At 40.9% G+C, this 19,903-nt stretch overlaps 5 non-coding genes across 5 annotated transcripts; 1 reads left to right on the top strand and 4 right to left on the bottom strand.

Annotated features, from left to right (window-relative positions):
• Nucleotides 1-478: 478 nt before the first annotated feature.
• On the bottom strand, nucleotides 479-550 carry TRNAA-AGC (transfer RNA alanine (anticodon AGC)). Its single transcript has one exon. It is a non-coding gene; the product is annotated as a tRNA-Ala (tRNA).
• A 3,676-nt stretch (nucleotides 551-4,226) lies between these two features.
• On the bottom strand, nucleotides 4,227-4,299 carry TRNAR-CCG (transfer RNA arginine (anticodon CCG)). Its single transcript has one exon. It is a non-coding gene; the product is annotated as a tRNA-Arg (tRNA).
• A 1,144-nt stretch (nucleotides 4,300-5,443) lies between these two features.
• Nucleotides 5,444-5,516, top strand: TRNAK-UUU (transfer RNA lysine (anticodon UUU)). Its single transcript has one exon. It is a non-coding gene; the product is annotated as a tRNA-Lys (tRNA).
• Nucleotides 5,517-12,352: 6,836 nt separating this feature from the next.
• TRNAA-UGC (transfer RNA alanine (anticodon UGC)) lies at nucleotides 12,353-12,424 on the bottom strand. Its single transcript has one exon. It is a non-coding gene; the product is annotated as a tRNA-Ala (tRNA).
• Nucleotides 12,425-16,379: 3,955 nt separating this feature from the next.
• On the bottom strand, nucleotides 16,380-16,452 carry TRNAF-GAA (transfer RNA phenylalanine (anticodon GAA)). Its single transcript has one exon. It is a non-coding gene; the product is annotated as a tRNA-Phe (tRNA).
• Nucleotides 16,453-19,903: the final 3,451 nt, after the last annotated feature.

The following is a 19,903-nucleotide window of genomic DNA, read 5'->3' as shown; positions in this document are numbered from 1 at the left end:
AGAACTGACTCATTTGAAAAGACCCTGATGCTGGGAAAGATTGAAGGCAGGAGAAGGGGACGACAGAGGATGAGATGGTATGAGGGCATCACCGACTCCCTGGACATGAGTTGGAGCAAGCTCGGGGAGTTGGTGATGGACAGGGAAGCCTGGCATGCTGCAGTCCCTGGGGTCACAAAGAGTCCGACATGACTGAGGGACTTTCTTTTCTTAATAATAATCAAAATATGAAGTGAAGAGGAATGGACCATGCATAGGGAGCTTAGTGCTCCGCCTTCAAGGAGACTGATTCTGAGCAAGCCGTTCTTGTACTTCAACTTCACTTGGTTCCTGGCTTTTATTGCACTGAAGTAACCCGATTGGGAGATCCAAGGAATGTCAAGCCCCATGATTAAATGTTACACAAGTTAAAAAGGTATTCACACAAATTCCCCCCTGGGAGAAGAACCTCAGCAGAGTGGGAAGCACACAGAACTTATGGAGGTGCTGGGGATTGAACCCAGGGCCTCGTGCATGCTAAGCACGCGCTCTACCACTGAGCTACACCCCCTGGCATAACGGTGCTAGCATACTGTCCCTTGTTCTCTTTTTTAAAAATCATTGTAGGAAGGTGTTGGCAAGATAACTTCCTCCATTATTTTCAGTTCTTCTATTTCTGAAACCTCTGGGCTGACTCTTGTCTCACGGCTAGGCCAGGAAAAAGAGAAATTGATTCTGGACCGAAAAACCTTTAGATCTTTCCACAATCCTCTTCCCCATCAAGGGCAGTTTTCCCAACTGCCTCTTGTGCCAGTTCCAGTCCATCACGAGGGAGAGTCCCAGAACTAAATCTTCTGTTATGTTGTCGGATCTTCCCTTCTTTAGAAAGTCTGCCCCTGCTCACGGCTGCCAAAACGAAGCAAAAGGTAGTACTTGGAATAAAAAGACGCGTTCCTGGAGTACAGCTGTGGGGGCCTAGGTCCAGGTGTGAATTTAAGACAAGAGGTGAATTAATTCACAGTACTTGACCGAAACAAAGAGTGTCTCAGGCAGTCTTGTAGTCTTGCAAACTCCTGCATTCAGCACCTGGACTTCGAATATGACAGCTGCTTTGTTACCACGACGCTACAATTTTGATTTTGTAGACTGTACAAGAGAGGCCACAGACAGAGGAAAGAGGAGAAATGTGAGCGCTCCTGTTGTAGCATCTCTCAGATCAAATTATTTGCACATAGATGAGAGCGCAAGGGAAGCTGAGCGGAACCTGTGAAACAGACTCGCTTTTCCTAAAATGTTCCAAAGCTTGACAAATCAGCAAATTTCATCAGTCCCCAAGGCACAGAAGGTCAACACTTCCCACCTTTAGGCAAACATAGGTGCCACTGTTAATCTACAACTTATGGACAAAAATCCCACACCTTCTGGCAGGGGAGGGAAGGGGAAGAGAAGATAGGTGCCCAGGTGGGTTATATTATTACCATCCTGGAAAGACGAACAGTTGGGAAGTGGAACCAGCAGAGGGAAGGTTGGAGAAGGGAGAGTGACTTGGTTCTTGGAGGGGAAAAGGATGAAGCTGATGCGGGGCAGAAAAGAGAAAGAGAGGCAAGCAGAGGAAGAAGACAGAAGAGGATCGTTTGGAGATGGGTCTCAATGGAGAGGCGCAGAGGTGGAAAGTGCCCAAGCGAAGCCTTGCTGCTGCACTTTCTGCAGGCCCTCGGGAAGAGAAGGCTCCTTCCTAAGGCAAGTGGTTTGAAAGACTGTGTCACAAAAAGATACGTCCCGTTTTGCCCAAGATTTTATGACTCCGAGCGTGCTTTGCTCCACTTTCTGTCGCGGCAAACACAGGTTGAGCATTTTCGAGGGCGCACCTGTGTATCTGGAGCACCAGCCCCGGCATCCGAGGTTTCGGAAAGGCGACGTCGTTCGTATCCCCAGATGGCAGCAGCTTCGAATTTAGAAACGGATTCCAGCTGCGGTTCTGTGCTTGGGCATTTCAACTGGCATCAACAGATTTTAGCATGTTTGGTTTTAAAATACAAAGGAAAGAATGGGGAGGGAGGTGAGGTTAAGCAGTAGCTAAACGTTTTTGGCTTAAATAGTAAGAAATTCCCACTGAAACCATCGTATTCCCGGGTTGCTCAGTTGGACCCGCATCAAGACCTTAGTCGGAGGACGCAGGATTCAAGACCCCGTTCTGGTGTAGATTCTTTCACTTTCCCCATTTCATACATATACAAAAAAGCTACTGAACCCTGCTTTCGTCTGAAGCCCGTTACTAGTCACATGCTTATTCTTTTGTTTTAGCCTCTGTTGAATATTACTTCAAAATCTTCATAGTAATCAGTGACATAAGGTTCTATTCGTCACCCTCTTGTTGAATGTGGGTGCTAACCAGTGCAAGAGCCCTGTTAGAAATATGCTCTCTGCAGCAAAACCTTTGCTCTAAATCCTTTTAAACACTCTCTTCTTTTGTAAGTCTAAAAGAGAGACATTTTTATTTTATAAAAAAGTTTAAATTTGAATTTAGATATAAAGAAAAATAGAGAGGACATTACAGAAAGTTTCCCTATACTCTGCACTCAGTTTCCTTAGTAGGATGATACAGTTGCCAAATTAATGAACTAAAGTTGATAAATTTTAGAAAATAGAATCCATAATCTATTCAGATTGCCTTAGTTTTGCCTAATACACCTTTTCTTTTCCAGGATATTGAACCAGCAATGCTAGAGAGGATCTAGTCTAATGATTTTTAAATTGGTGAAATTTATCTCAGGGGACTTCTCTTGGCAACTTTGAGGTTTCTCAAAACCATCCAAAAATGACACTAATTTTTTTTTTAAAGAATATCTAGGGAAAGCTGATTTTTAATGTTGAGCAGGTGCCTTCCTCCTGCATCACAGGCAGATTCTTTACCACATGAGCCACCACCCTTCCACATACAAGGTCATGTGTAAAGTCCCCTGTATCTCTGTGTGTTTTCTCTGCTCTGTAACCAAATCCTTCTTGCTGCACCTTTTCATTCATTTTCTCATGAGTTCCCTGCTCATATAACAAGAAAACCAATGATCCAATGCATTGCCTTTGCAGCTGTTCCAATTCTAGAGGCTTTGGTTCCACATAAGGTGGCTATTTTGGCAAAAGGACAATAGAATGGAAGAGGAAAAAGGGAGGGAAAATCTATCTTAAATCTCCACCAAGAAAAAGAGGCCCAGGGTAGTCCCTGGTGGTTCAGTGGTTAGGACTGCACTGGTTTCACTGCTGAGGATGTAGGTTCAATCCCTGGGTGGAGAATTATGACCCTGCAATAAGAAAAAGAGACCTACCCCAACTTTAAGGGGAAATTCACCTTCATTTCTACCACTTCTAGAGAAGGATTCTGAGCAAGAAAATTCAGGGTCATTATTGCAAATAGATGGGGAAACAGTGTCAGACTTTATTTTTGGGGGGCTCCAAAATCACTGCAGATGGTGATTGCAGCCATGAAATTAAAAGATGCTTACTCCTTGGAAGGAAAGTTATGACCAACCTAGATAGCACATTAAAAAGCAGAGACATTACTTTGCCAACAAAGGTCCGTCTAGTCAAGGCTATGGTTTTTCCAGTGGTCACGTATGGATGTGAGAGTTGGACTGTGAAGAAAGCTGAGCGCCGAAGAATTGATGCTTTTGAACTGTGGTGTTGGAGAAGACTCTTGAGAGTCCCTTGGACTGCAAGGAGATCCAACCAGTCCATCTTAAAGCAGATCAGTCCTGGGTGTTCATTGGAAGGGCTGATGGTGAAGCTGAAACTCTAATACTTTGGCCACCTCATGAGAAGTGTTGATTCGTTGGAAAAGACCCTGATGCTGGGAGGGATTGGGGGCAGGAGGAGAAGGGGACAACGGAGGATGAGATGGCCAGATGACATCACCGACTCGATGGACATGAGTCTGAGTAAACTCCGGGAGTTGGTGATGGACAGGGAGGCCTGGCGTGCTGCGATTCATGGGATCGCAAAGAGTCGGACATGAAGGAGCAACTGAACTGAACTGAGCTGATGGTATCAATAACTATACATGCGTTAGTACTTCACTACTAGGTATTATTTGGTGATTAGACACCAATGACAAAATGCAAGCTATCAGTAATTAATGGGTATACTAATTTGGCTTTTTTAAGACGCTTGTCCCATTTCAGGTTTTCTTTTCAAGGTCAGCCTTTACAGGTCAAATGAAAACAGATTCTGTTTCTTGTCTGACAAGAAACAAGCGACCACGAAGGGACTCGAACCCTCAATCTTCTGATCCGGAATCAGACGCCTTATCCATTAGGCCACGCGGCCGACTGATAAAGTCATGTTTTCAAATTTGAAAGCTGAAACATGGCACGTTTCTATTTTCAAATTTCTAATTTCAATTAGAGGATGATTTCGTTGATAACATTTCCACCCCAAAGGGCATAAAACTGCATCAAATCCCTGACAACAATACTTAAAATTAATAAATGGTAAGGTGATCAGAAGTGATGCAAACTTTCGAAGACTGTCTTGCCTAAGTCACTGAAAATGATGATGCAATTTTGATGGAAAAATATGAGGCAAGAACTGAAGTCTGCAATGAAGGAGTGATGACAGCACAAGGAGACAGCTTCAGAATTTGGTATGTTCTGACTTGTTCTATTGCAAAGACACAAAGGCACATCCTCCAAGGATAAAAACCTGTAAGCTCAAACAGAAGAGTAGGAGCTAGGGCCTGGACTGAATGAGTCTGAAGAAACACCTTCTGCTGTTTCCTATGAAATTGCTTTAGTTAAATCCTTTACCTTCTAGAAATGGGTTCAATGAGAAGCATTAGATTGGATAATGGTCCCTTGTTTTCCTGTGTGGAGAGACTGTTGGTTCTAGTAGAAGCTGAAGAGTGGGAATCCATACCACGTTGGGCCTGGCCAGCAAGAGCTGTTACACTTGGTTCTCAGCCTCCCATCAACTAATTTCAAGACCCCCTTGCCAAAGGAATGCTTGGGGGCAGTTTCAACCACCAGCAGAAAGGGACCTGTTACAGAACATTTTCTTGCATCTTCAAATTCCTCCTCCTTCAACTCTCTCTCTGCCTACAAAGGCTGCAAGAAAGATGTGCAAGACAATGAAGAGGGATACAAACAGAAATAGTGTGAGTGCTGTCTGGAGGAATTTAGGTGAGGGACTTGGCAAGAAATGAAACCCTCTGTGTCTAGCAATATGGTCTGAAACCCAGCAATGCTTTGTCTAGGAGACACAGCATCTCTGGTTCTGAAAACCTAGAGAAGGAAGACAAAGAAGAGAAGAGGAAGGAAAATGTTCCTGATGATTGCAACATCTCTCTCAAAGAGAATCTTTTTAGCATTGAGGAAAATTAAAGAAATCTGACTTGGGAACTAAAAACTGAAAGATAAAATAAATTGGCTAAATGTGCAAAGATAAATTACTCAGGGAAAGGATAAAAACAAGAGCCTGGATAGCTCAGTTGGTAGAGCATCAGACTTTTAATCTGAGGGTCCAGGGTTCAAGTCCCTGTTCAGGCGTGCAACCCTCTATTTTATCTTTACTCACACAGGAATGAGTTCAGGAAAAAGATACCCTGCTTTGTATGAGTATGCATGCATCCTCAGTTGTGTCCAACTCTTTGCAATCCTATTGAAACTTTGCTCGTTGCTTTACAAGAATGAAACGATTGTGTGATGAATTTACCAACCCTAAGGGAAAGTCTTGGGAAATTGTTCAGACTATAGACTGCAGACCCAAAGGTTTGGGTTTTATGTAGTGTTCAGAAGAGTCTCTTTCTTCAATTGACCGAGGGGGGGTGGGGTGGGGGGGGGGGTGGGGTGGGGGGGGTGGAAATCAACCAAGACTTCTGAACTCTAATAACAAAGATAAAGTCTTGAAACAAGAAACACAAGACACTTCAGCCAGCCATATAGGAAATCAATTCAAATGACAGCAGCTACATCAGAAATGATAGAGGTTAGAAAGAATGGCACATTTTCCAAGTGCTTAAAGAAAGAAATTGTCAGTCCAGAATACTATATCCAGAGAAAATATCCTTCAGAAATGAAGAGGACTACAAGAGTGTCTCAGATAAAGGAAAACTAAGGTAATTTGCTGCCAATGAACTACCTTGAAAGAATGGCTACAGTAAGTTCTCCAAATAGAAAAGAAATAAGAGAAAAAATATTGGATATCAGGAAAGAAACAAACAAAAAACATGGTGAGTACAATGAACTTTCCTTGTCTTGAGTTTTCTTATTTATGTTTGAAACAAAGGTATAACAGTTTTGAAGCAAAAGTATAACTCTGTTGTGGTTCTAATTATATGTGAAAGAAATGTTTAAGACAATTATTTTACAAATGAGGAAAAGTAAAGTGACAAAAAGGAAGGTGAGGTTGCTGCATTTCACTTGAACTGGTAAAATGGTGACACCAGTACACTCTGATAAGTTAAATATCTATAATGGAATTCTTAGAGTAACTACTTTTAAAAACATCTATACAAAGAATACAATAAAAAATAGTATAGATAAATTAATATGAAATTCTAAAATATGTATAAGTGGTCCATAAAAAGGCAAGAAAAAGAGAACAAAAAATAAAAATAACAGAACAAACAAAACAAAAATTTAAAATCCCAGACTTAAGCCCTACATACCAATAATTACATTAAATGTAAATAGTCTAAGGGCACCAATTAAATCCATAGGGTAGATTAGAAAATATGATCAAACTATAAGCTGTCTATTTATAAAAATATTCACCTCAAACATAACCTGTATATATATAAGTAGTTTGAAATTAAGAGGATTTTAAAAAAATGTCATGCAAATGTTAATCAAAAGAAAGCAGTAGCTATATCAATATCAGATATAGTAAACTTTATAACAAAGAAAAGACAAAGAAGGACATCACATGATAAAAGTGCCCATTCACCAAGAAGGGCATAGCAATTCAAAATATGTATGCACCAAACCACAGAGCTGAAAAATATGCAAAGAAGGAAAAACAAAATCCTGATAGAGCTGAAAGGGAAAATAGGCAAATTTACCAACAAAGTTAGAGACTTCAGTGTCTCTCTCAGAATAATTGATGGAACAACTAAACAGAAAACGACCAAGGAGATAGAAAAACTTAAAAATGCCCTCAGCCACCAGAATCCAATCAACATAGACTAGTTCATCCAATACCAGCAGAGTACAGACACTTTTCAAATCCATCAAATATCCAACATAGAACATATCCTGGGACATAAAACCAACCTCAACAAATTTAATAAACTTGAAGGATACAGTGTGGAATCGAACCAAAAGTCACAGAAAGATGAGGCAGATTTTCAAAGAGTTGAAAGCTAAACAACACAATTCTAAATAACCCACAGAACAAAGCAGAATCTCAATGGATACAAGAAAAGAAGAAAAAAGTGCCATATTAGTCATCTAAGTTTTCATTGAGAGAGCCAAAGGGAAAAAGAGCGAAAAAACCTAAGGCAAACAGAAGGAAAAAAATAATAAAAAACAATAGCCTGTCGACATAGGGGAGCCAGCACCATGGTCAGGAAATCCGGTATCAGTTTATCTCCCAAGGTCTTGTAGCTCTGGTTCTGAGATCCACAGGGTCCAAGCTGAAGACAAGAACAGACAGCAGGATGATCCAGCGATTTTTTTGCCCCTCAGTATATATGAAATCCGGAATCCTTTACTGAACGAAAGAGCACCAGGGAGGAGATTTGGCCACTGGGCCCGACATGCAAAATGAACTCGCCATTTGACAAATTATTTCTTTTTTTTTTCCATTTATTTTTATTAGTTGGAGGCTAATTACTTTACAATATTGTAGTTGTTTTTGTCATACATTGACATGAATCAGCCATGGATTTATGTGTATTCCCCATCCTGATCCCCCCTCCCACCTCCCAATCCACCCGATTCCTCTGGGTCTTCCCAGTGCACCAGGCCTGAGCACTTGTATCATGTATCCAACCTTGGCTGGTGATCTGTTTCACCCTAGATAATATACATGTTTCGATGCTGTTCTCTCGAAACATCCCACCCTCACCTTCTCCCACAGAATCCAAAAGTCTGTTCTGTACATCTGTGTCTCTTTTTCTGTTTTGCATATAGGGTTATCATTACCATCTTTCTAAATTCCATATATATTCGTTAGTATACTGTATTGGCCTTTATCTTTCTGGCTTACTTCACTCTGTATAATGGGCTCCAGTTTCATCCATCTCATTAGAACTGATTCAAATGAATTCTTTTTAATGGCTGAGTAATATTCCATGGTGTATATGTACCACAGCTTCCTTATCCATTCGTCTGCTGATGGGCATCTAGGTTGCTTCCATGTCCTGGCTATTATAAACAGTGCTGCGATGAACATTGGGGTGCATGTGTCTCTTTCAGATCTGGTTTCCTCGGTGTGTATGCCCAGGAGTGGGATTGCTGGGTCATATGGCAGTTCTATTTCCAGTTTTTTAAGAAGTCTCCACACTGTTCTCCATAGCGGCTGTACTAGTTTGCATTCCCACCAACAGTGTAAGAGGGTTCCCTTTTCTCCACACCCTCTCCAGCATTTATTGCTTGTAGACTTTTGGATAGCAGCCATCCTGACTGGCGTGTAATGGTACCTCATTGTGGTTTTGATTTGCATTTCTCTGATAATGAGTGATGTTGAGCATCTTTTCATGTGTTTGTGAGCCATCTGTATGTCTTCTTTGGAGAAATGTCTGTTTAGTTCTTTGGCCCATTTTTTGATTGGTTCATTTATTTTTCTGGAATTGAGCTGCAGGAGTTGCTTGTATGACAAATTATTTCTTGAGATCCCATTTTCCTCGTGGAAAGGGCAGAGCTTCCCACTTTCAGCCAAAATTTGGTGCGACAGCCAACTCAGGTGCTAGCTTTGGAGGAAATTTTAAATTATCCTTGATGGGCGAAGCAAGAAATCGACCTTGTTTATCAGGCCCCCCCCCCCCCCCCCCCCCCGCCCCCCGTTGATTCTGAAAGTCAGCCAGGTTTGGCAGATCTCAGCCTTTGAGGGAGCGAGCTGAGCTGCTTGGGAAAGTTAATGCCAGGAGGGCGATTAGTGTGGATCAAGGCGAAAGAACTTGAGAGCAGAGTGCAGGGAACGATAAGGAAAGGCAGGCTGAGACATGGTGGAGTCCGGGGCTGCCGCCGCCACAGGAAGGTGGAGGAGGAAAAAACTGGACAAACGCTTAGGTTGACAAAACATCTGTCTGGGAGGAGAGGCGCTGAGATGCCCGTCTCTGCTGCGCTTCCCCTGGGTACTTGGAAAGCTCACAGGTCCATTCTCGATAACACTGATTTAAAGAGCTGTAATACTGATTTATTTAAGAGCTATAACACGGTCTGTCCTCCGAGAGCCGTGACCCGCCAAGGGGCTTTAATGTCCGTCACTCCAAATTTTTGTTGTGACGAGACAAAGAACCGAGGAACATACACTCGCGTGACAACATTGTTAGGATACAAAACAGAGGAAGTATATATGAAATGAATTTTGCATAAAACTGATATTTTTTATGTTAGGTTCAAGTTATAATTTCCTTGTTTTTTCTGAAATGCCCAGATTCTGATAGTGCATCTTCCGTGTGATCCATTTACACCATGACAGATGATGTCCACTGGCTCTGGTGATTTCTCTGAGATTATCAGGCTATAACGTTCATTTTGTTTCCCTCTGTCTTTAAACAAGGCTGTGGAAAATGGAATGAGGAACATGTGAAAACCCTCACAGTTAATGGAGAAACTCCACGTCTTCTTGGTTTCTCTTTGCTTTGGAAAATGAACATTCACTGTGTTGATGATAGATACTGGGTTTTGGGAGTGGGAGTTTTCATCACTCAAGCCCAAGTGTGATGTTTCCAGTACACTCCACGCTCATATCACAGACAAAGTCTTCTTACTCACATTTTTGTATTTTTTTATCAAAATATTTGCAAGAATCCTATTGGTGCTAATCTGTTTTCACCTGTGTTGAATTTCTAAGCCACAGCTCAACAAAATGATACAGTTTTTCAAGAAATTAAAGTTTCAGAACCAAGAGCTTTAATTTATCTTATACCATTGTATATGTTTGCACCCTAGTGTATTTAAAATATACAAAGAATATCATCCACAAGTAGATGTATATATTTTAACCCATTAAAAATAATCTCGATTTTATTGACATGAATAGGAATGACTGAACTGAACTGAACATGAACTCATTTTATTGACATGAATATCAATTTTATTGACATGAATATGAATGAACTCAGCTGAACTGAACTGAACTGAACATGAATCACTTCAGTTCCGGCGTTCATTCGTGTCGACTAAAAAAAAAAAGAAGAGAGCCTGCGGGCACTTTTCCGCCGGAAGATCCCCTTCGTTTTGCTCGACTGTCGCGGCTTTCGGAGCACTTCGTTGCTCTTTCCCGGCGTCGAGTTTCTGTTTTCGGTGGATCCGGGTGGTATTGGTGGTTTCCTATCGCGGGGCAGCCGGGCCCACACCGTCCCGATACCCACGCGTCAGTGGTAGGAGAAGCTGTCAAAATAGAAACAGAATCTGCTTGCGTCTTTAGATTTCAGCACCAAAGGTATAGGTAGAAGTGAGTGTTTTTTTCCTGTGTTGAGCTTGGAATGCAAGATATGAAAGGTAAGCCAGTAACCAAGTATCTTTAACATAAGATGGTTTTCAGAAGCTCACTTAACTTCCCTCTAAATAGTTTGGTGTGTCAGTTGTCAGCACTTTAATCTCAGGGCCAAGAGGTTCAGACTCTGTTCCGGTTAGAATCCCGTTCTTTGTCCCACTTGGTTTTTGTCTTCCTTCTGCTATTGCAGTCGTCTCGGTGACGTCGATGTTCACAGCAGGAGATGAGGGATTTCACCGAAACCCATTGGGTTATGTTTTTACTTTCTATGGGTACAGGACTATAAGGAGGAAAAGCTTCAGTTCAGTTCAGTTCAGTCGCTCAGTCGTGTCCGACTCTTGCGACCCCATGAATCGCAGCACGCCAGGCCTCCCTGTCCATCACCAACTCCCGGAGTTTACTCAGACTCATGTCCATCAAGTCGGTGAAGCCATCCGGCCATCTCATCCTCTGTCGTCCCCTTCTGCTCCTGCCCCCAATCCCTCCCAGCATCAGGGTCTTTTCCAATGAGTCAACACTTCACATGAGGTGGCCAAAGTATTGGAGTTTCAGCTTCACCATCAGTCCTTCCAATGAACACCCTGGACTGATCTCCTTTAGGATGGACTGGTTGGATCTCCTTGCAGTCCAAGGGACTCTCAAGAGTCTTCTCCAACACCACAGTTCAAAAACATCAATTCTTCGGCACTCAGCTTTCTTCACAGTCCAACTCTCACATCCATACATGACCACTGGAAAAACTATAGCCTTGACTAGACGGACCTTTGTTGGCAAAGTAATGTCTCTGCTTTTTAATATGCTATCTAGGTTGGTCATAACTTTCCTTCCAAGGAGTAAGTGTATTTTAATTTCATGGCTGCAATCACCGTGTGCAGTGATTTTGGAGCCACAAAAACTAATGTCAGTCACTGTTTCCCGATCTAGTTCCCATGAAGTGATGGGACCAGAAGCCATGATCTTGGTTTTCTGAATGTTGAGCTTTAAGCCAACTTTTTCACTCTCCTCCTTCACTTTCATCAAGAGGCTTTTTAGTTCCTCTTCACTTTCTGCCATAAGGGTGGTGTCGTCTGCATATCTGAGGTTATTATATTTCTCCCGGCAATCTTGATTCCAGTTTGTGTTTCTTCCAGCCCAGTGTTTCTCATGATGTACTCTGCATATAAGTTAAATAAGCAGGATGACAATATACAGCCTTGACATACTCCTTTTCTTATTTGGAATCAGTCTGCTGTTCCATGTCCAGTTCTAACTGTTGCTTCCTGACCTGCATTTAGGTTTCTCAAGAGGCAGCTCAGGTGGTCTGGTATTCCCATCTCTTTCAGAATTTTCCACAGTTTATTGTGATCCACACAGTCAAAGGCTTTGGCATAGTCAATAAAGCAGAAATATATGTTTTTTGGAACTCTCTTGCTTTTTCGATGATCCAGCGGATGTTGACAATTTGATCTCTGGTTCCTCTGCCTTTTCTAAAACCAGCTTGAACATCTGGAAGTTCATAGTTCACGTATTGCTGAAGCCTGGTTTGGAGAATTTTTGAGCATTACTTTACTAGCGTGTGAGATGAGTGCAATTGTGTGGTAGTTTGAGCATTCTTTGGGATTGCCTTTGTACACACTTTCTATGTGTACAGGACTATAAGGGGGAAAAGCTTAGGAGAGCTAAATCTGTATTCCTTGAAGAACAGTTTGATCGCATTCCAGAGAAAAACAGAACCAATGCCTGGAGGTGCCGGGGATTGAACCCGGGGCCTCATACATGCAAAGCATGCGCTCTACCACTGAGCTACACCCCCCTTGCTGGCTACCTTCTTGCTAATACTTTTCTGGAAATTAATCTTATTTCCTAAGGCTCTGGGTTCCTGAGCATCTTGACAGTAGTGTTTAATGCCAAGTTTTAGGCCAGAGACCCTCAGAAACCAAAGAAGTATACTGATGCTCTAGCGTATAGAGGTTGTGCCAGGGATTGAGCCCGGGGCAAGGCAAAACATTGGAACTTATCAGATAACCACAAGAAGTTTCCACTGTGGACTTAAAACATGGTTGGGGTCTCCTATTACGCTTGACAAGAAATTAAATCAAGTCACAGTATCTGGCTCTTAGATTTCCTCCAAATATGTCTTAGTGGCTCAGTGGTAAAGAATCGGCCGGCCAATGTAGGAGGTGCAAGAGACGTGGGTTTGATCCTGGGTCAGGAAGATCCCCTGCAGTAGGAAATGGCAAACTACTCCTGTACTCTCGCCTGAAAAATTCCATGGACTAAGGAGCCTGGCAGGCCACAGTCCACGGGGCACCAAGAGTCAGACATGACTGAGTACACATGCACAAAAATGTCTTAAACTGAGACATCCAAGGCCATTGAAATTCAGCTTCTTTCTAGCCTAAAACGCTCCATGGTATTTGCTGTTTGTTTGTTCCATTGGAATATTAAGGACTAGATTTGATGGAGGAAAACCACAACCAATAAAACACCTTAGAGTGAAACATTCAGCCTTGCAGTGTAAGGGGCTTTTTCCCCCCCCCTCTTCTAACCTATGCACCTGGGTAATTCAGCGGACCCACCAATAATCCAAAATCTCTTCTTCATAAGGCATGAATGAAACAACAGCTTTAGCAATGGAGAAGAGTGTTAGACTACGAGAGTGAGACCAAAGACAAACAGCCACAAGATATTAGGCTCAGTCATTCAGTTATTTAGGAAGGCAGGAAAAGCTATGTCATTACAAATGGAAAATACTGCAGTAAATGTTTTAAAAATTCTTTTGGAAATGGGAGAAAGATTGGAAATGGAGAAGATGAGCAAGCTTTGCTCTTGTTAAACTCAAGATCTATGTGGTGCACACTTGTGAGAATATTACATGGCAAACTCAGTTACTCCCAGCCTTGGATTTGTGAGTAATCAGTAGACACCAGGATGTGGATGGTGGATAAAGACAAAAAAGTGTGCTCATTAGTGATATTCGTAGGAAAATAAGTTTGTTCCTGGACATTTCTTGAATACTGGGATTTACTATGATTAAAACCATGTTCTTTGAACTACACAAGATGACCACAAGAAAACACATTTTCTGACAGTAGATTTCTAGTGGTTAACACCTTCTCCTTCTGGTTTGCCCATTAATGAACTTTTGCCAATATTCACAAAATAATTTTGAGTTCCTCTTGAAATTGGAAGAATATAATTTGCCTGACAGACTTGTACCTTCAGTAGTTTTTAGCTCGTGAACTGCTAAGGAGGATTATTGTGACTGGTGCTATAAAATATGATGCTTTCCAATATTAAGAAGGTTTGCAGAAACACTTCTGGGTCATAACGTGTTGCACCTGGAGAAAACTGCCTGTCTATTGGAGTCTCAGGGATTCATAATAATAAGGTATACTTTTTTTTCTTTTTGCCCATGAACAAGCTGGGAATTTTAAAAATTAAATATTTAGAGCTATAAACATGTTAAATAACTATTTTGTACACCTGAAACTAATATGATATTGTAAATCATCTATACTTCAATTCAAAAAAATCTAGACTATGGATTCATTTAATACAGAATTCTTATGAGGAATTAAACTTGTAAATTGAGAGACAGAACACACTCATGCCACATATACTCAATTCAGAAAAGCTGAAAGTCAATGACATACAGGTTTAATACTGCACTGTCCAAAATGGTAGCCACTAGCCACCTTGAGTATTAAACACTTGAAAAGCTGAGATGTGCTTTAAGTGTAAAATATATACCAGATCTCAAAGACTTAATATGATATTTAAAATTTAACTGATATCACTAATAATTTTTATTGACTACTTATCTAAGTGATGTTTGATATACCAAGTAACTTATATAGTCTTCTTAAATTAAGACCATCTATTTTTATTTTTAATGTGACTACTACAAAATTAAAAGTTATAAAAGTGACTCATTTATGGCTTTATTATATTGCTATTGGATAGCCATAGCTACAAGAAGATATTATATGTTTAGGTGCTATTCTGGGAGAACCCCAGAGCCATATGTGTGGACATGACACGAAACATTTACTTGCATGATTTTCTTTGATAGTTATAGCATCCTTTTTGACATAGACATTATTAGCCTTATTTTTAAGATATTGAATGTAAAACTAATTATGTTTTGTGAATTACCCAAGACCTCTCACTTCAATAGAATATAAAGGGATCATTACTGAATTAGGCAATAAAATACTAAATGATGCTATTTGTCCAATCAAATGTTTCTTAATGAGGTAAAATGCAAGCTTCTGAACTGAGGAGGGATAGGTAGCTAATGGATAGTTTCTAACACCAAGTTCCTGTATAGTGAATGTCCCTATATTGCCCCCTATTGCTTCTAAGTTTGTACCAATTTTCCATTTGCAACTTGATGCAGTTCTGATCTTGAAATATTGTTGATTATTTTCTTCTGACATAATGTCCAAGAATTGTTAGTAGAAAACAGACACTGTGAAACTGAAACAGAAGTTCAAAAAGAAGAAAATAATCCCAAATGACACAAGGGATAACAGAGTTTCAAGGGAAAAAAGTTGAAATAAAAAGGAAAAAAATGTATTTGTATCTGAGTCTTGATGACTTTACTGTCCATTTGCTTCCATTTTTCAGTATTCTTGGTCCCTTTGTGAAAGTTCAACAGAATAATTCTTAAAGAAGTGCTTATTTTCATTCTTTCCTGGATAATAAAATAGAAATAAGATGTGCAAATTCTAGGTAGAGGCACAAGATTGAAAGAATGTCTTGTCAAAAAGAAAACTTGGGATGGTCTTGTAATTGTTTAAAAGTTTGAGAATGTTCACCAAAGCTCCTATTCCAATAGTTTAAAAAGGGGGTGGACTCAAGATGAAAAATCATATTTTCTGATTGGAAATTTTTTCTTGTGTATACCACTTCCACATATATACACTTATATAGTGTAGTAGTTCTTTTTCTACAGCTTCCCCCCCCCCACCAATTTTTGTGATTAAAAAGATCACACACACGTTGAGTGTGTGCACAAGTGTGTGCACAACTCGACAGCACAAGTTCCTGAAAGTGCCGCATGACGAAAGAAGGAGAAACACTCAAGAAAGTTACAGTGGGGATCAGGGGACCAACACCACCACGAGGTGAAGGTGCCCAGACTGATCTCAAGCCTGCTTTATTATACTTTTTGAGACTTGCTTGTACGTGTTTACATGAGCATAGAAGGCCAGGTGGCCTTCAATGATAATCCTATGCAGTTAACAATTAACATTTTTGTATCCCTGTTTTTCTGCCTCAAGGACAAGGACCCAGTTAATCTTTATGTGCCCCCCAGGCGCCAAAGATAGGAACAGTCTGTTGACGGCTTTCCATCCCCAGGCATACATCCTGCTTTCAAGATGTTTTTTGTTCCTTCTTGGATTCCTTCAGGAGTCACATACTGAGTCATGTCCTCTCAGCAAGATTGTTTAATTCTTTTGCCAGGGCTTTTAGTAGGCCCGTCTCCCACACACACACACACATGAAAGCAGAAATGAATTGTAAGTGCAAGAGGTTGTAGCATATCGTAATTTCTTAGCTCCTAGGAAAACAATTCCCTGGGTTTTAAAACTTTAAATAAAAGACCCCAGTGGAGTAGCAACCAAAAGACAGCAAGACACACACATTCTTTGATTGCGTTTGTGAAAATGCCGTAAACATTGTTGTCAGATGTAGACTCTAGGGATTGCAATACAACTCTTATCTGACAAGTTGCTAACTACACGAAAGTAAAACCGAACTGCCGAAACCCGGGATCGAACCAGGGACCTTTAGATCTTCAGTCTAACGCTCTCCCAACTGAGCTATTTCGGCCACTTATGAGCAATATACTTAGTTGTTTCCTCAAAATAGCGGGGTTTTCATTCGTGAGGGCTAAACTTATCTCGTTCAATATTGCGCATTCATTCGCCTCCGTATATCCTGGCTCCCCTGAAATCCATGTCTAAAAATAGGATCCAATTCTAGGAGTTGATAGAATTCTAGGAGTTGGGTTGATAGAAAAGAAGGGAAGTAAAAGGAGAGAAAGAGATGAAAAACAAAAAGCTGCATATATTTCTGCTTGGTCTCTTTCGGCTACTCCACTAACTAAAAGACTGCTCAGAAAACTGAGGGAATTCAGAATGAAATTATCGACTCATCTTTCAGTTCTTTTTCTGTCTTGCTCTTCAATGACAAGGCTGAAAGGATCATTGGGCACGTTAATGTGGAGACCGGCTCCTTGCTTCGGCTGGAAGAAATTCCGAAGGAGCCAATTCTCTTTTATCCACTCTCTTTTCCTGGCTTTTCTTATGCTGACACGTGGCCGGTTAGTGCCGGGACCAGAGAATAGAAACCGGAACCACTTAAAGGCAATCCGTCGGATAATGTGTTTATTTCCATGTGAGCAAGCAAAACGTGTTTTTAAAACGAGAAAAGTAGATGCATGTGTATGGTTTCCAATCCTCTCATAAAGAAAGGATACACCACTACTGAACGACACCTCTCACAACAGAAAGACCCCGAGGATCCTTTTTGAAATAGTAATCATATTTCTGAGGAAGTCTTCAAAGATTGGATAGTTGGCCGGATACAAAAGCCATTGTTTCAAATCCCACTATTTGTTAAACCTTTAAATTATATCCTCTTAAGCTGCGACCCGGAGAAGGCAATGGCACCCCACTCCAGTACTCTTGCCTGGAAAATCCCATGGACAGAGGAGCCTAGTAGGCTGCGGTCCATGGGGTCACTAAGAGTCGGACACGACTAGGCGACTTCATTTTCACTTTTCACTTTCCTGCATTGGAGAAGGAAATGGCAACCCACTCCAGTGTTCTTGCCTGGAGAATCCCAGGGACGGGGGAGCCTGGTGGGCTGACGTCTGTGGGGTCGCACAGAGTCGGACACGACTGAAGTGACTTAGCAGCAGCAGCAGCAGCAAGCTGCGACCCTGGGAGAAATGGAAGGGTAGCAAACCAAATAACACCGTTTCTGCAGTTAAGACATTTCATCCCATCAGTTCTTTCCAAGGTTCCCTCCCCAGCAGGAACCCCAACTGCCTGGAGGCATTTTTTCTGCAACCACCAGGAAAGATTTCCGAGTGGAACTTTTTCCCTGACTTCAACCCCTCTCCTTTTCTCTTTCCTATTCTTATAAAATTTTTCAGTTCTTCTCCTCCTTAAGAAAAGATGAACTACAGTCTGAGAGAAGGTATTTCAATGCTTATGTTTAAGGAAAGACCATTATCTGTGAAGAACTTTTACAAAACACTAAGAAAAAGACTAAAATCTCATTAAGAACAAATTAACAGGCAGGTCACAAAAAGAGAATACCCAAAATAACCAATAAGCAATTTAGAAGGTGCCCAACATAATATGCTTTGAGGGAAATGTAAATTTAAAAACTGAATGAAATAATACTTCTCTTCACCCGAATCAATTACCTTAAGAGAACGGATAACATCAAGAGCTGCTGAGCATGTGGAGCAACTGAATAGTCACTCTCACACTGCTGATGAGACTGTAAACTGGTGCACACACATTAGGAAACTATTTGGAAATATAGACTAAAATTAAATATACATATAAGCTATGCCCCCCCCCCCAATAAAAAAACTCCTCAGCTGCATTTACACCCAAGAGAATCGCATGAGTATTTTCCTTGAAAGACATATACAGGAATGCTAGTGACCACATTAGACATTTCAGATCAAAACTAGGAGCAGTCTAAATATACATCAACAGTAAAATGGATTAAAAAGTTTTGATGCATAGTATTCATACAATGAATTACTACGAATAGTGAAAAAAGAACTACCTATACTAGCAACAATATGGATGTATCCAACTTAAAAAAAATGAATGAAAAATCCATATTCAAATCAGTACATATTGTATGATTCTACTTATATTATTTCAAAACACACTATGGTGATAGAAGTTAGAACTATGGTGATAGAAGTTAGAGAGTGGTATTGATTGGGATGAGTCACAAGGAAGCTACTGGGGGTTGAAATATCATCTATCTTTGCCAAAGCTATTGGTTACATGGCATGTAACCCATCAAGCTGAATAATTAAATTTCATCCATTTTTGTTTATATTAATTAAGCCTCAATTTAAATAACAAAAAAAAAGAAGAGAAGAAAAAAAAAGATCTCCTTGGATACCTCTTTGCCTCCATTACATCTTATCTCTTTATTAGTATTTGAATTTCAGATTGTGGTCTGCAGGCTGGTATCTGGCTAAGAATTGTTTCTTACCCATCTGAGGGCATGAGGAACTTTTTATATAAAATGGACAGTACCGGGACATAGGACTCCTTTTGTTGAATACAGTAGAAACAATTTCAGGGGCTTTCAGAATTTCAGAAATAATAATCTCTGGAATAAGAAAGTAACAATACCTGAGAGGCACCTGCCAAGTGAATTTTAATAAAAATTAGTAAAATGTGTAGGGCTTCCCAGGTAGCTCAAATAATAAAGAATCTGCCTGCAATAAAATGTGTATATCTCGACAAGTTCTCAAATTTCAGTCTCCAATTCAGAAAGAGTTGAGCTTTTTGCCTTTAGCTAAAATTTGGTGGGAGTGTAAATTCAGATACAAGTCTTTAGACAGCTTCCTCTAAAAAATATTTTAGATTCTCTTACAGATTCTTTCTCCCTCAGCATTCCTCTACCAATCCAGGGTTTTACCCCCATGGCCAGCCGTGCACCTCGTTCCCAATCAGACCGAGCCTCAGCTTATGCAGGGGAAAGGCTGAGCTGGAAACTTAAGTAAAGAAATTAGAATGCAGTGTGAAAATTTACACGAGTGTCTCAACACGGAGATTAAAATGCGTGGAAATGCAACTATAAGTGCGCAAAACTGTGCAAATTCCATCGAGGAGCACATAGGATGAAGGAGAGGAGCCCAGCTGACCTGAAAAGGAAGAGGTGGAGTGGGGTGAAGTGCAGGAAGAAAAGGAGAAAAGGGACAGAAAGGAAGTGGGCAGAAGAAAAGCATCCTCAAAATTATTAGGATTTGAGGGAGGTTGGTGGTCCAGGCTCCATATCTTTCCGTCTTTTCGTCCAGGTATGAGAGGAGAGATTGTTCTCGCAAAGGATGTAGGCTTGTCGCAGAAGAGGATCTGGCTCCTCTAGTCCAAGACTATCTTGGCTTTGGGAGTGCCTCGCAGCTCTTTGCATCGTCGGATGGACAAGTGCAGTGCCTTGGGGACGTACTTGAGGTGAGTTTTCTTTTAATGTTCCAGAACCGCTGGGATGGGTAGCTTGGAAGCTGAACAGATGC

This window comes from Dama dama, chromosome 7 (assembly GCF_033118175.1).
Source record: "Dama dama isolate Ldn47 chromosome 7, ASM3311817v1, whole genome shotgun sequence".
Lineage (NCBI taxonomy): Eukaryota > Metazoa > Chordata > Mammalia > Artiodactyla > Cervidae > Dama > Dama dama.
The sequence above is the reverse complement of the archived record's forward strand: the minus strand, read 5'-3'. Positions and strand labels throughout refer to the sequence as shown.